Raw genomic sequence first — 15386 nt, 5'->3', positions numbered from 1 at the left:
AGAAAAATTTATCTTCTTAACATACAATGCCATTTTACTATGATTTTTCCCCTGTTTTGTTCTTTTTTGAATAAGAAATTTTGCAACCAAATTATGTTATGCATCTTATCCCAAAAAGTATTAAGTCATCAACAATTTCAAATGTGTCCCATTTTATTAGAATGTCTTCTATACCATGTCTTCTTTTCATATTTCAAACATTTTCATATAAACTTTTCAGTATAAGATTATGGAATCATAAGTTTCAGCTGAAATTAACATAAACACACATATATGTAAAATTTAGTCCAAACTGTTTATTTAACAGATCAGAAAATTGAGGCCAAGAGACATTAAGTAATTTACCCACAATCATGCAAGTAGTAAGCAGTAGTCAGGATTCCAAACTAGGTTCTCTGACTCCAAACCTCTTTCCACTACACCAGGTAGAAATAGTACCTTTAATTACTTGTTACTTTCCTTGACTGTGTCTCCTGTCAATTGACTGATCCTCTCTTCTGTTCTCTTTATGCTTTATCAGTCAATCAAGAAATATTTATCAAATGTTTATTGCTTGTCAGGTAATGTGCTTAGTGCTGGGGATAAAAAGAAAGGCAAAAATAAGGTGTTTCCTCAAGGAGTTCATGTACTGATGATGGGGAGGACAACATGAAAGCAGTTATGCCTTTATAAAATATAGACAGCATAAGAGGGAGGAAATTCCAGAGGAGAATCTGTAGCAATGGAGGGGAGAGGGAAATACCTTGTGCAAAAAGTAGAATCTGAGATGTCTTGAAGGAAGGCAAAGCACCCAGGACATCACTTTCTGTGGTACCAATCTTGCCAGATATATTTACAGCACATTTTGTGACCCCTGTACAATTTTGAATACACACATACACACATCTGCCTGCTCTCTGTATTCTAGAGTCTCATGCTGTCTCACCGTTCCACTTCTGCAATTTCCACAAGCATTATAAGTTACTTGCTCTCCCGTTATTTCCTGAGGCTTTTCATATTCTTTTGCTTTAGCCATGGCTGTGCAACAAATTACTGAGAATACAAGAATGCAAGAATACTAGATGAAACATTTTCAGTGGATAGAAGAATATGCTTGTAAAATACTCTTTTGCCCTAATAACATTTTTGAAATAAGCATTTCTGTGAAAGTTTTGAAGAAGAAATTTGCTTTCACAGCTTACATAGGCATATTTTATTTGACAACTACTTCTCCTCTGTTGGAGATAAATTCGATCTCCATTCCTCATCTCCTCCCACATGTTCCACTTTTGAAAGATGTCCTCAATGCCTGAGTGAATTCTGATACATCTCTCATATATCTACCTGTTGGCATCCTCCAGTTTTCTTCTACAAAGTCACCTTCAAACCACTTAGAAGTGGTGAAACACACATACGCATTCTAAATTTTTCATAACTGTAACACCAATATGTTTCACCATTGATATTCTGTAATTATGATGGTCGTTTTATTGATCATAGTTTGACAGCTCTCATAATTGTTTTTATATTATTGTTACTATATAAATTGTTCTGATTTTGATCATTTTGTTCTTCATTCATTTACAAAGTCATCAAAATTGTTTACTTTTGTAATAATTTTCTTTAAATTTTTCTTGTTTTATATTTTTCTGAAATAATCTATTCTCTAATTTATTGTAGCACAATAGTATTTCATCACACCCCTATACTATAATTTATTCAATCACCTTTCCGTTGTTGGATCCACTCTTAAATTCCAGTTGTGTTTTATTTTTTCCCACCATAACAAGACCTGCCATAAATATCTTTGTATAAAAGTATTTTTTCCTTTGTCTTCAATTTAGCTTGAGAACAGGCCTAAGATGAGTATGGCTAGCTCAAAGCATATATGCTATTTAGTAACTTCATGTGTACATTTCAAAACTATTTTCTAGAAAATTCATACCCATTCACAGATTTACTAGCAGTAGATCTACATGAATGTTTCCCCAGAAGCCTTCCATAATTCATTATTATTATTGTTTTCTTTTTTGTTGTCTTTGCCAATATAATGAGGGATAGAATCTCAGAATGTCTTCAATTTACAATTTCTCTATTTAACAGCATTTTGGAGCAATGGAATGGGAAAGAAAAGAGATATATTCAGGAAAATTAGAGATATCAAGGGACTATGTTATGCAAAAACTGGTCATAATAAAAGATTAAAATGTCAGGGACTAAATAGAAGTAGAAGAAATTAAGAACAGGTGGCAAGAGTATACAGAAGAATTGTTTAAGAAAGATGCTGACATCACTGGTAACCACAATGGTATGGTTACTGACCTAGAGCCATACATCATATAGAGTAATGTTAAGTGGGCCTTAGGTAGAATTGCTAACAATACTTCTAGTGGAGGTAGTGGAATTCCAGTTGAAATGTTTAAAATACTAAAAAATATTGCTATCAAAGTGTTTCATTCAATATGCCAGCAAATTTAGAAAACACAACAGTGGCCAGTGTATTGGGAACAGGTCAGTTTATATTCCAGTCCTAAAGATAGAAATGCCAAAGAATATTCAAATTATTGAATAATTCTTCTCATTTCACATGCCAGGAAAGTTAAACTTCACATTTTACAAGCTAGGCTTCATCAACATATGAACCAAAAATTACCGGAAGAGCAGGCTGCTTACCAAAGATTCAAAGGAACTAGAAATCAAATTGTCAACAATTGCTTGACTACAATAGAGTGAAAGAAAAAGAAAGGCAAGATTCTACAGAACTTTAAAGAGTCATACCTTTCTAGAATGACATAAATTAATTAAAAAGTGGTAAGAGGAGGCTGTTCAACAGGTAACACCATATCTTTAGAGGGGGAAGTTTCTTAAAACATTATCTGGTCCTGTATTCTTACTTTAGAGGACAGCAAACTGAGATCAGAAGAAATAAACTAACTTAGCCAAGGTCATACAGATAGAAGTGACATGGCTGAGATTCAAGCTCAGATCATCTATTTAAAGATCCAAATTGTTTTTTCTACCATATGACACCAGAATCAGAGAACTGTTGAGTTTAGAGTTGGGAGAACACCATGAAGGTAATTTACATCTGAAAGAAAGCTTCACTCTAAGTTACTTTACTTAAAGACCTCCAGTGAAGGGTAACCTATCATGTCTCAAGAATGTCCATTCCACTCTAGGACTTCTTTAATTATTATGATGTTTTTACTTCTGCTTGTTTCTTTCCTTTATTTTTCCCATTCTCATCAACTTTAAATTTGCCTCTTTATAATATATACCTCTCATTCCTGGTTCTCCACTTTGGGGCCAAACAGAACAAATTTAATCCCATCCTGAGCATGACAAACTTTCCAAATACTTGAAAACATTACCATATTCATCTTGGTTCTTTGCTTGTCAAGGATAATCATCCCTTGTTCTTTCAAATGATCCTCAGATGACTTGAACTTAAAGCCCTTCACTATGATATGCACACATCCTAGTTTATCAACGTTCTTAAACTGTGGAGCCTAGAATTGAACATAATACTGCCAAAATGGTCTGAATAGAGCAAAGAGCATAGGACTTATCATCTCCTTATTCCTAGAATTTTTACTGTTGTTTTTTTAATCAATTGATTATTTTATCCTATGATTTCATCAGTGTAGGAAGTTCCTGGTGAAGAACTTCTTCTACTAATTTTATTAATCATTTCCTCTGCAACTAATCCTCTTGTAGATTTCCTTAGACCCTGAAGAGATTATATGTTTTTTTCACAGGTTTATACAGCACTTATTTAACAGAAGTAGAGTTTGAAATAGCATCTTTCTGACTCCAAGAGTATTCTCTATTTACTCTACCATGCTGAATCTTTTTTTCTGGAGGTTCCCACTGTTAAGACAATCAAATCATTGAGATTGCATTTTATAACATACTACCTCATATCAAATACATATTCCCCTAAAATTGTCAGATCTTTTATTTTTCCCAGATAAATTGTTTTCTCCCCTTTTTTTATTCTTCTTGAATGTATTTTGAAAATCCAGATGTAAGTCTTCACTTTTGTCTCTATTACATTTAATCTTTTTTTGGGTCAGTTCGATATTGTAGTTTGCCAATACCTTTTGGAATCCTGATTCTGTCATTGAATAAGGGAGCATCCTTACAGTATGTGTGTCACCTAAAAATGTAATGCACAGTATAATCATGCCTTTTTCTAAGTCACTGAGGACAAATGAAAGGTCTCTGAGGTGACAAAAATGGATGTAGGGTAGTACTAATCAACCTAGATTAAAAAAAATAAAGATAAACAAGTAAAGAGAGGTCATATAGAATGAGTATCTAAAATAAGTTTCGAGTTGATAAAAATGATAAACAACACAGGATCAAGCACAAATTTTTGAGTTCTGCACTAAAGCCCCCCTATTTCATAGAGCTGATTCTCAAACACTACTTTTATTTGAGTTTACCAAGCCAATCAATTACAAATCAATTTGTTTTAGGAGCAACAGCTGCTGTATAGACTAGGGTAGTTTTTCTTTAAATGAAGCTGAAACTAAACTCAGCAAGTATTTAAAAGATGTAAGCCTTGGGCCACCAATCCCTTTCTCTCTATCTCTCTGCCTCTCATCCTATTTAATATTTCCCTCCATTCTCTTTTTTCATGCTTTGCTTGCATGTCACTCATTTCTCTTCCCAGTTTTTCCTTCACCTCTCTAACTTGATTTTCAAAATCCTTTTTGAGCTCTTCCATGGCCTGAGCCCATTGAGTGGGCTGGGATACAGAAGCCTTGACTTCAATGTCTTTCCCTGATGGTAAGCATTGTTCTTCCTCATCAGAAAGGAAGGGAGGAAATGCCTGTTCACCAAGAAAGTAACCTTCTATAGTCTTATTTTTTTTCCCTTTTCTGGGCATTTTCCCAGCCAGTGACTTGACTTCTGAGTGTCCTCTCCACCCCCACCTCGCCTCCAGATCCACCCAGCCAGCACTTGGGCTCTGAGATTCAAATGCTGCTTCCCAGCCTCAGGGCTTTGGGTGGGGGCAGGGCTGCTATTCAGTGTGAGATTAAGTTCAGGTGTTCAGGTCAGGGCAGGGCCGCCTCAAGGGCTCAGTTCCCTCAGGGAGTTTATGCAGAGACCTTCAACAACGGATCTGGGCTCCTGCCTGCTTGGGGAGCCCTGGTCTGCTCCCACCTCTGCTGCTGCCTTCTGAAGGGGCCTGAGTTACGGAGGCACCCCACACCCCTCTTGACCTGCCAAAGAGACCCTCTCACCGACCCTTGTCACCTGTGGGTGGGGGACCTGCGTAGCCACTGGAGATTCTGTCCCTGAAGCCTGCTGGCATCCGCTCCTTTCAGCGCTGCACTGGTGAGGCAGGGTTGGGCTCTGCTCTGGGTCTGGGGCATGAGTGACCTTTTGTGAGAGGTTTTCAGGCTCTCTGGAGCAGAAATCTAGTCTGCTCTGTTGTTCTGTGGCTTCTGCTGCTCCAGAATTCACCGGTGGTTCTTTTTTTACAGATATTTTATGGGCAGTGGGTTCGGAGGTAGCGTATGTGAGTCTTTCTACTCCGCCATCTTGGCTCCGCCCCTCCCCCCATTCTCTTACTTGATAGAAGGTCTACCAATGTTTCTCATTTCATTCAATCTGAAACCAAAGTTTCAGACTGGCCTACATGTGCTTTTGTCAGTGTCTAGTCTACATCTTTCCATCTTTTTTAAAAACAAGAATAGTGTAAGATAATTGGTAAATTCTTTTGCTACTTATAGATATACAACATATCTTTAATGATCTGCTTTAGAATTTCTTCAGAATTTGCAGATTACCTCAAAAACTGATGTGTTATCTATAGATTCTGCTCTCTTCCCTCTTTGTGAAAATTGGGATTTAATTTTCTCCAATCTTAAGCAGCCATATTTGTTTCTGGAACTCTTTCAGATAGTATTAACAATGGTGAAAGAGAAGGAGAAGGGGAGAAGGGGGAGGAGAAGAGGAAGAAGAAGAAGAATAAGAAGAAGAAGAAGAAGAAGAAGAAGGAGGAGGAGGAGGAGGAGGAGGAAGTGGAGGAGGAGGAGGAGGAGGAGGAGAAAAAGAAGAAAGAAGCAGCACCAAAAGAGGAAGAAAAAGAAGAAAAGGAAGAAAGAGAAGCAGAACAAAAGAAATATTGAGCTGTTGTCACAGCAAATAGATGTCCTACCACAACTCTGAACATTTCTTTTCCTTCCAATATATCTGGAAAATCTATTGTATGATGTTTAGCTACCCTTCCCACCTCAGTTTAGTACTTTTGACATGTTTTTAAAGAATAATGTCATTCTTTCATATTCTTCCTCTCTTCCCTCATGTTGCTTCCATCATTGACATGCATCTTTTTTTTTTTTTTAAATCTAGGTTGGTTGGTCATATCCTTTTTTATCCCTATCAGTCACTTCAGGTAATTCTCTTTTTTACTCCTCAGTTAATATTTTCTCCCTTTCCCAAAGAACTGCATTATTTTAAGCTGGCCCTATTTTTAAAATTTTAATCTATAAGTTTCTACTTAGTCCTGCAATATACCCTTTGAAATTTCATTTCCTCATATCTAAGATGCATGTAAGACTATTCCTGGATTTCCCCTTCTTCCCTAACATAAACTCTAGGAAGAAATTGGCACTTTCCCTTAGAGTGGCATCATTTTCATCCTAACAATTTGTTCTTCACTGTATAATAATCAGTTCCAGTAAAACATTTCTGCTTTTTACTTCCTTCATCTTTTGAAGGAAGAATTTTCATTAAGGCAAGTCAATAAATTATGAGCTGCTCTGAATTAGGTAGAGAGATAACTCCAACAGCAGTTCTAATAATTGAAATCATGCTTCTTGGCTAGGTTTGCAACCTGTTTACCAAAGTCCTCATAGACTTCCTTTTTCTGAACAAATGATCTGCAATATATTCAGATGACAAAATCACTTCTGTTTCTCCCTGTATTGCCCTTAACCCAAGTTTTCCTTAGAGTACGTCCCTACTCTCATTCCTAGATTTCTTCCTATGAATATACCATCTGAACATACAATGTTCTATCCCCTACTCCTCCTCTATCTTACCCTTTTACTAAACTAAAGTATGCTCACACACAGCCATATTTCAATCATTGGTTTTATTCAACCAAGTCTCACAGATACTCACAAGGTCAAACTTCCATCCTTGCTTTAGTACATCTAGTTTCTCTTGCAATTGGGCTAAACCATGGGCATTTACTAATATATGTTTGAGGCTAATATCTAATGGTTTTTTAGACAATTTGTTTGCTCTTGTGAACTTATGGGTATTTTAATTGCTATTCTTTTATTCTTCATTCACTGTAGTTACTTTTAATAGTAACTAACTAGGTGCGTGTGTTTGTATATGGTGTATGTGCGTGTGTGTTTGTGTGGAAATGCATATGTAGCCATATTGTGTATATATTAAGTTAGATACCATTGAAAATCACTACAGTGAATGAAGAGTAGGATATTAATATGTTTATAGATAGATCATATAAATAGGAATGTATATACTTAACAACCTGCAATGTCTGCATATAATATATATAATAAGACATATATATATATACATGCACATTTTATTGTTGTTCAGTCATTTCAATCATGTTTGACTCTTAATGATTCCATTTGGCGTTTTCTTGGCAAAGATAGTGCAGTGGTTTATCATTTCTGTCTCTAGCTCATTTTACAGATGAGGAAACTGAGGCAAACAAGGTGAAGTGATTTACTCAGAGTTAAACAGCTAGTAAATGTCTGAGGTCAGATATGAACTCAGGAAGATGAATCTTCCTGAATTCAGGTCTGGCACTCCATCCACTACACCATCTAACTGACCAATACATCAGCATACAAATGTATAAATATAGAAATACATATATGCATATACTCATATATGTGTATAAATATATACATACCTACATTCACACTTATATACATATGCATATACATATACAGACATATATGTATTTATATAAAATCTAGTTAGATATCATTGAAAGTAACTATCTTAAATGAAATATATAAGTATGTAAATGTATAACATAAATAGTAATGTATATGGCTAACATCTTTCAGTATGTACTTGATTATATACATGTACATACAAATGTATAAATATGTACAACCACATATATATATTTATATACATATACATGCATACACACATACATACACACAAACACACACCAAAGAGACACATAGTGCCATATCTATTTGTACATAACATTTAGCTAAATACCTTTGAAAGTAACTTCAGAGAATGAAAAACACACACACACACACACCCCAAATAGGAATGTATATTCCTAACAATTTATGGTACGTGTGTATACATACACACATATGTATATATTTATTTATACCCACATATAACTGTATACCTATATGAACACACATACCTTCACCCATATGAATAAATGTGTATATTTATTCATATATATATATATATATATATGTGTGTGTGTGTGTGTGTGTGTGTGTGTGTATGTGTTTGTATGGAGGTGAAAGGTTTCAAAATCTTCATTTCTACATTAGAGGTTGGTATGTATACACCTTCTCTTCTAGAAAAGAGATTGCCTTACGTATATCCCTTAGATAACAAGATCATATTCACTCCACTCTCTCAGAAGCATAAAATCACATCCACAATCCAAGTCACTTCAAAAAACTTTTTCTCTCCGTTACCATGCAAAATTTCAGTCAGATTTTTTAAAAACTGTATGTGGCTGTGGAATTTCACCCTTAGGCAACTCATTAATCCTTAATAGATGATTACTACTTTTCATTAGACAGCCCCAGGTCTGTTCCAAGGCTATGAGGTTAGCCAGAGCAGAAAGTGTTAACTAGATAGTATTGCAGAGTTGCTTTAGTTTAAAAAAAGAAGAAGATAAAAAGAAATGGACAAGGATACATAGCCATATAGTACATACATACATGCACATAAATGTAACAAATTTGTATGTATTTGCACAAGTAGAAATCAGATAGATACAGAAATTCCCTGCATAAGACCTCCATATCTAATATTTGATGAATCTAGTGTCTTGTCTACAACAGCAAATTCAAAAGAATGAAGGACTAAGTAAGCATACATAGTAAGTATAACATACATAAGTAAGATACATAGAAAGAGTATAATTGAATATTGAAGACTTCTGTAACTAATAACAAGTAATATTATTTACTCCAGGGTTCAAGGAACATAATTATAATTTGTCCATTCTGTTGTCCCTGTGACTAAAGGAACCTATTGGAAATAGTGTAATGATTGTAAGTCTTGATGGTCATATCAAAGGCTCTATTGGATCATAATATAATGTTTGAATAATTTTCTTGTGATTTTGATCTCTTACCTCCTTTCTCTACACTTATTCTCTCTTAACACACACACACACACACACACACACACACACACACACACTACTAATAAACAAATCTATTCACCTGCTGCTGTGTTGAATAAGGTATATGTATAGCCAAGGTAATATCCACAGCACCATCAGTGACTATGAAAATGCTGGCATAGTTCTGAATTGCAAAATATAACAGACTCTCTATGTGGAAAGCAGAAATAAAAACATTTATTCAGATACTAAAAAGCCAAATCCCAACACCAGAAAACCGAATCCATCATAGCAACAAAGAAGTTATTACATATTATCACTTCAGGAGACACCACCACTCCCAACCCCTCCTGCTGGGGCCTTCCCACAAGCAAACACTCAAAATCCTAGTTTTCCACCTGCCTGCTTTCTCTCTCTCCCTCATCTCTAACTGCTCTCACCGACTTCCTCCCAGCCCTGCTCTATCCTTACTGTTCCAGCGGTTCAGCAAACTCCTCCTACCACATGTAACTTACACTTCCATATGATTTAAGCAGGTCACATGGACCTATTAATGGATGGGAAAGATCTTCAAGTTAAGTAAAAATACATTACACAATAGATAGTGTGTTAGACATTTATCAGGATATTTTCATTTTATATATTGCCTCTTGTACTTACTAGTTATGCAAACCTTGGAAAGATGCTTCTCTGAGTTGCCTCATCACTAAAAACTATATATTGGTAACTAAACATTGGTAGCAATATGGTATAGTAGAAAGAGCACAGTCTCTGGAACCAAAAAAATTGGACTCAAATTTTCCCTCCTAATTCTACCAATCATCTGTGGGAGACTGAGTAAATAGCTAATCTTTTTAAAGTCCCAGTTTCCTTTATGGCAAAAATTAAATTATTGAACCATATAGCCTCTATGATTCATTACAACTTCAAATTCATAGTCCCTACATTTCCTAAAACACTGGGTTATAATAAGAATAAAGTGGTATATCCATATTCATATCAGTATATTTATATCTATAGATCAGTAAGACAGTTATCAACATAGACTGTGTAAACCTTAAAATTCAATGTAAAAATGATTATTTTATCAACCTAATCACTGCAAAAATACTTTTGAGTTAATATTTCAGTATATTTGTTTGGCTCATTTAAATTTTTATAACAGAATGTTTGTCACAGAAGAGGTGAAAAACATGTCCTCACACATTGTGACAAAAAAGATGATATTCTTGTTTTACAAATTGAATGGGAGTGTAATGAAAACTTTTTTTTACAAAGTAGTTATGATGAAATTGTCTTTCCTCTGATAAATTATATATATATATGTATCTTTCTCTCTCTCTCTCTCTTTCTCCCTCTCTCTCTCCTCCCTCCATATATTTTATTATATTTTATTTCACTCTGACATGACTTAGAAATCTTGCATACCCATATAGTAAATGTTTTCATCCATGCATTAAATCAAATAACAAAACTTGGAAATTAGTGAAGACATTTTGATCATAATAAGACAAGTAATAATAATATTTTATGCAGTTCTTTGTTATGAAGTCAAACTGTTAGATATATTATATGTAAACTGAATAAACAAACATATATTATGGGAAAACTATTGAACTGGTTTATAGCATAGAGTGACCTTTGATGATATTAACTCTAATAAACACAGCCAATATTTTGGTTTACTTCTAGAAACCATTGTAGTTTTGTAACATATATAGTGAATTTGGATACAGAAGAAATTAATTCACATCTTCTAACACTAAAAGCACTATGAGCAAAAGGAAGTCAAATAACCTTTCTAAGCCAATTTCTTTATCTGTAAAATAGAGAGAAAATTATATCTAATAAGAATCCAGTAAGTAGGAGCTATATAAATGTCAAATACTATTACTTTGAAGTGAAATCATCACCTTTGAATGACCAGCATATTTCATTAAAATTTAGAATAAGGTTAATGATATTACTTAAGTAAGATTTGATCAAACATTTAAGTTTATACTGTTTGCTTTATGGTTTATCTAAAATGCAAAAAGGTAGATTTGGGGATGTTTATTATTAAAATCATAAGTGTTAAGGTTTTTGTGTTTTTTTAATCATACTATTATCCCTAGAGAAATTAATTTAAAAAAACAGTGCGTTTTATAAGGTGCCCATTCTTGGATCCAGGAGAACTATAGGGAAGTGAAGGGACTAAGCAAACTGGTGCAACTTGGTGCTAAATTGTAATGTCTTCTCCCGTTTCTTAGGAGTAAAGAGCAACCCACAAAATGTTAACATGTTCAGACTTCTTTCTTATGATTCTCATATTCCACTAAAAAATTACAAATCCTGATATTTAGACACACTGAAAGAAACTTGCCATCAGTGGTTTTTGCAGATAACATGATTCTCAAAGCCATGATCTTGTACTATCTGTCTGTTTCTGGAGATTTCTTAAGTCTCTTTAACTCTACCAGAAAAAAAAAAAAAAACAGGAGAGTATCTAAGCTTACCATTCTGTCTTGACAGGTTTCACTGAATTATTATTTTTTTAAAAAGGCAGACATCTAGCAAATTTTTCCTTCATAGTTTAATTTCCCTACTATCCTTCCTTTTCCTTCTACATTGAAATTTGTTCCCTTGGATGTAGAGTTTTTGAATGGCATGCCAGTCTTTCTTCATGTCTCTAATTACTCTCTCATCTCTACTGGCCAAATAGTCTATAACTGTGTTGCAATAAATAAAAGAGTAAAAAGTAAAATCCTTTATTTCTTTATTCTTTCATAGAATAAATATAGATTACTTACTTATTACAAAAAGACTCCCTGCTAGGTACCTTCAAGAGGACTTTCCTGCACTTCATTATACCTATTTGGGGGATTAAAATGTTTTAAAAATTATTTTCTAAAAAAAAATTATACAAAATAACAGTACATATAATGAGTGATTCATAATTGCAAACAGAGGCAGTAAAAAATAAATGATAAATTACTATTTTGTCTAAAGTTTCTTTGTTTATATCCAGATCCAAGTTGTCATCTACAAATATTCATGGCTGTAGCTACCAACAATCACCCCTCTCCTCACTCAACTAACCTCCTTCCCCTTTCCCTGCTGTGAATCAAAAAATCAAAGCAAAATATATATTACTTATGATTGTTTTTTTAAAAGGATTTTTATTTCTGTTCCTATTAACATGTCTGTTTTCACTATCTTAGGAAATGGTGCAGATAAATGTATTTCTGAGCTTCTGTTTGAAAGAACACTTTTTTTGGTGGAAGGGGCAGTTTCATATTAAAGTTTAGTAGAATAATCTAGGGAGATATGTGAGTCTATGATGAGAATAACTATAGTTTTACTTGCTTTGATGTTTAGTGGTTTAGTGGTTTTATTATCCTCTTGATGCTTTGTTATTTTACATTGTTGCAAGTGATTTCAATAAGTAATCAGATTAACGGACTTGAGTATCTTCTGTGTAGATAGCCTTCTGTCTAGCTGGAATGTTCAAAAACTGACTCAGCATCCTGTATAAATTTATTCAATTTAACACTATTAATTTATTATCCATATAATGGTATCAATTAAGAGTACTTTTCGCTTGTGGAAAGATACGTCCAATGCAATCAAAACCTTTTTTTAAACAAAAGCAATAATTTATTGGAAATGACATTAAAGGAAACATTGACAATCTCTGCCTAGGGTCAAGCAATTATCCAGCAGCCAAAGACAAAGTGAAGGTCTGTTTTGATTGCAATAAGGTCTTTCTAGTGCCTTCTGCATCTTGATGACTTTCTCCCTTCTTACCAACTGCTTGTTTGAAGTCATTCATATTTGTTGCTTGAATCAGAATAAGAATAAACATAAAATATGAAATACGTGTGGTTTCTTATTCACCTTGTTTGGACTGAATAAATAAAGTTACACTGTTAACATTTTGGAAATTAACATAACGAAGTTGGGACAGTACCATCTTCTTTAATATCATCTTGTGTTAGTTCCAGGACTTGAGTTGGTTCACTTCTTTCTATCTCTTCAAAATCCCTAGACCAGAATAGATTAATAAAGAATTTTATACACTTAGGACCCTGACCACTATTTGGCCCCTGAAATTTCATGGAATAAAGCTTAACAGCTTAATTGGAACAACAGTAAAAAGCAAGTGTTCATCACAGTCAGTTTCCAAGAAGGGTCTTTGCTTAAACGGTTATCAAAACCATGCTTGTCATTTTCATTGACATTCACTTGGAGCTTTGTTAATAAAGGGCACTAAATCCATATAGCCTTTGGGGATATCCATACCGTCATTGTTTCCAGTGTTGCTTTCTAAGTGTTGCTTAATTTTGTCTTCTAATCCCACAGCATCTTCTCCTTGATGCTGATCAATGAGCACTTTATTCTAAGAAAGAGAAATGTGTGTGCTGCTGATATATTGGTGGCAGCAGTTCCCTGGAACTGATGTACATCCACTTCCAAAAAAACTCCATGTGGATACTTATTGCTGAGAGCATTGAAAGCCTGTGCTGTCTGTAAACATGCTCCACAGACTCTCATGATGAACTTGACCACAGCAAGTCTGAAGCCCATGCTGCTCAGCTCCAGCTTGAAATCCAGATCACCTTCACTCCCACCATGCTTGAAAGAGGGGCCTGTAGGGAGCTGAGCCCATGGCATGGGAAACTTTTTTTTAAATTTAGTATTTTATTTTCCCCAGTTACATGTGAAAACAACTTTTTTAACATTCGTTTTTAAAACTTTGAGTTCCAAATTCCCTCCCTTCTTCCTTCCCCAATAAACCATATTGAGAAGACAAGTAATTAATTCAATATAGGTGATAAATGTGCAGTCATGCAAAACATATCCAAAATAGTCATGTTGAAAGAAAACCGACAAAAGAATAAGAAATTTTAAAAAATATGCTTTAATCTGTATTCAGACAACATCAGTTCTTTCTCTGGGGATGGAAAACATTTTTATCATAAATCCTTCAGAACTGCCTTGGATCATTGTATTGCTGAGAAGAGCTAAGTCATTCATACCTGATCATCTTACAATATTGATGTTACTTTGTACACAGTATATTTCAATTTGCATTAGCCCATGCAAGTCTTTCCAGGTTTTTCTGAGAGCATCCTGCTCATCATTTCTTCTAGACGGTAGTATCTCATCACATTCACATACCACAACTTATTCAGCCATTCCCAATTGATGGGAATACTCTCAATTTCTAATTCTTTGCCCCTAGAATAGACCTTCTATCAATATTTTTGTAGACATAGGTGCTTTTTCATTTTGTATTTTATCTAATTTGGGAAACAAACCTAGTAATATTATTGCTAGATCAAAGAGTATGCTTGGTTTTATAGCCCTTTGGGAATAGTTTTAAATTACTCACCAGAATGGCTCAATCAGTTCACAACTCCACCAACAGCACGTTAATGCTTGATTTTTCCCACATCCTCTCTAACATTTGTTATTTACCTTTTTGGTTCTATTAGCCAATCTAACAAGTATGAGGATATACCTCATAATTGCTTTAATTTGAATTTTTCCAATTAATAATGAGTTAGAATATTTTTCATATGACCATTGATAGCTTTGATTACTTTATTTGAAAATGATATTTTTGATTATTTATCAATTGGGAAAAGACTATTATTTTTTATAAATTTGACTCAATCTTCTATATGTTTGAGAAATGAAGGCTTTATCAGAAAAACTTATTCAAAAATTTTTCTCGCACTAGTTCTAACTGTATTTCCTTCCATCTTATTACTCCACACCACTTATTTTATTCTCTCTGTCTCTCTGTCTCTTTGTCTCTCTGTCTCTGCCTCTGTCTCTGTCTTTCTCTTTCTCTTTACACCCTTTCCCTCCTCAAAAGTCTTCTGATTACTCCTTTTCCCCATCTGTCATCCCTTTTATCCCACATGGTTTTCTCTTATTCTCTTCCTTTCCAATTTTCCTGTAGGGTAAGTTATATTTCTGTATCCAGTGGAGTACAAATGTTATTCTCCCTTTCAGTCTATTCTGATGACAGTAAGGTCCATTAATTGCCCCACCTCTCCTGTCAATACCCTCCAATATA

General features: G+C 34.4%; 1 pseudogene; it reads right to left on the bottom strand.

The window, feature by feature from the left end:
- Positions 1-13010: 13010 nt before the first annotated feature.
- On the bottom strand, positions 13011-13932 carry LOC140523163 (thioredoxin-like protein 1 pseudogene; annotated as a pseudogene).
- Positions 13933-15386: the final 1454 nt, after the last annotated feature.

The sequence above is a fragment of the Notamacropus eugenii genome, chromosome 2, assembly GCF_028372415.1.
Source record: "Notamacropus eugenii isolate mMacEug1 chromosome 2, mMacEug1.pri_v2, whole genome shotgun sequence".
Lineage (NCBI taxonomy): Eukaryota > Metazoa > Chordata > Mammalia > Diprotodontia > Macropodidae > Notamacropus > Notamacropus eugenii.
The sequence above is the reverse complement of the archived record's forward strand: the minus strand, read 5'-3'. Positions and strand labels throughout refer to the sequence as shown.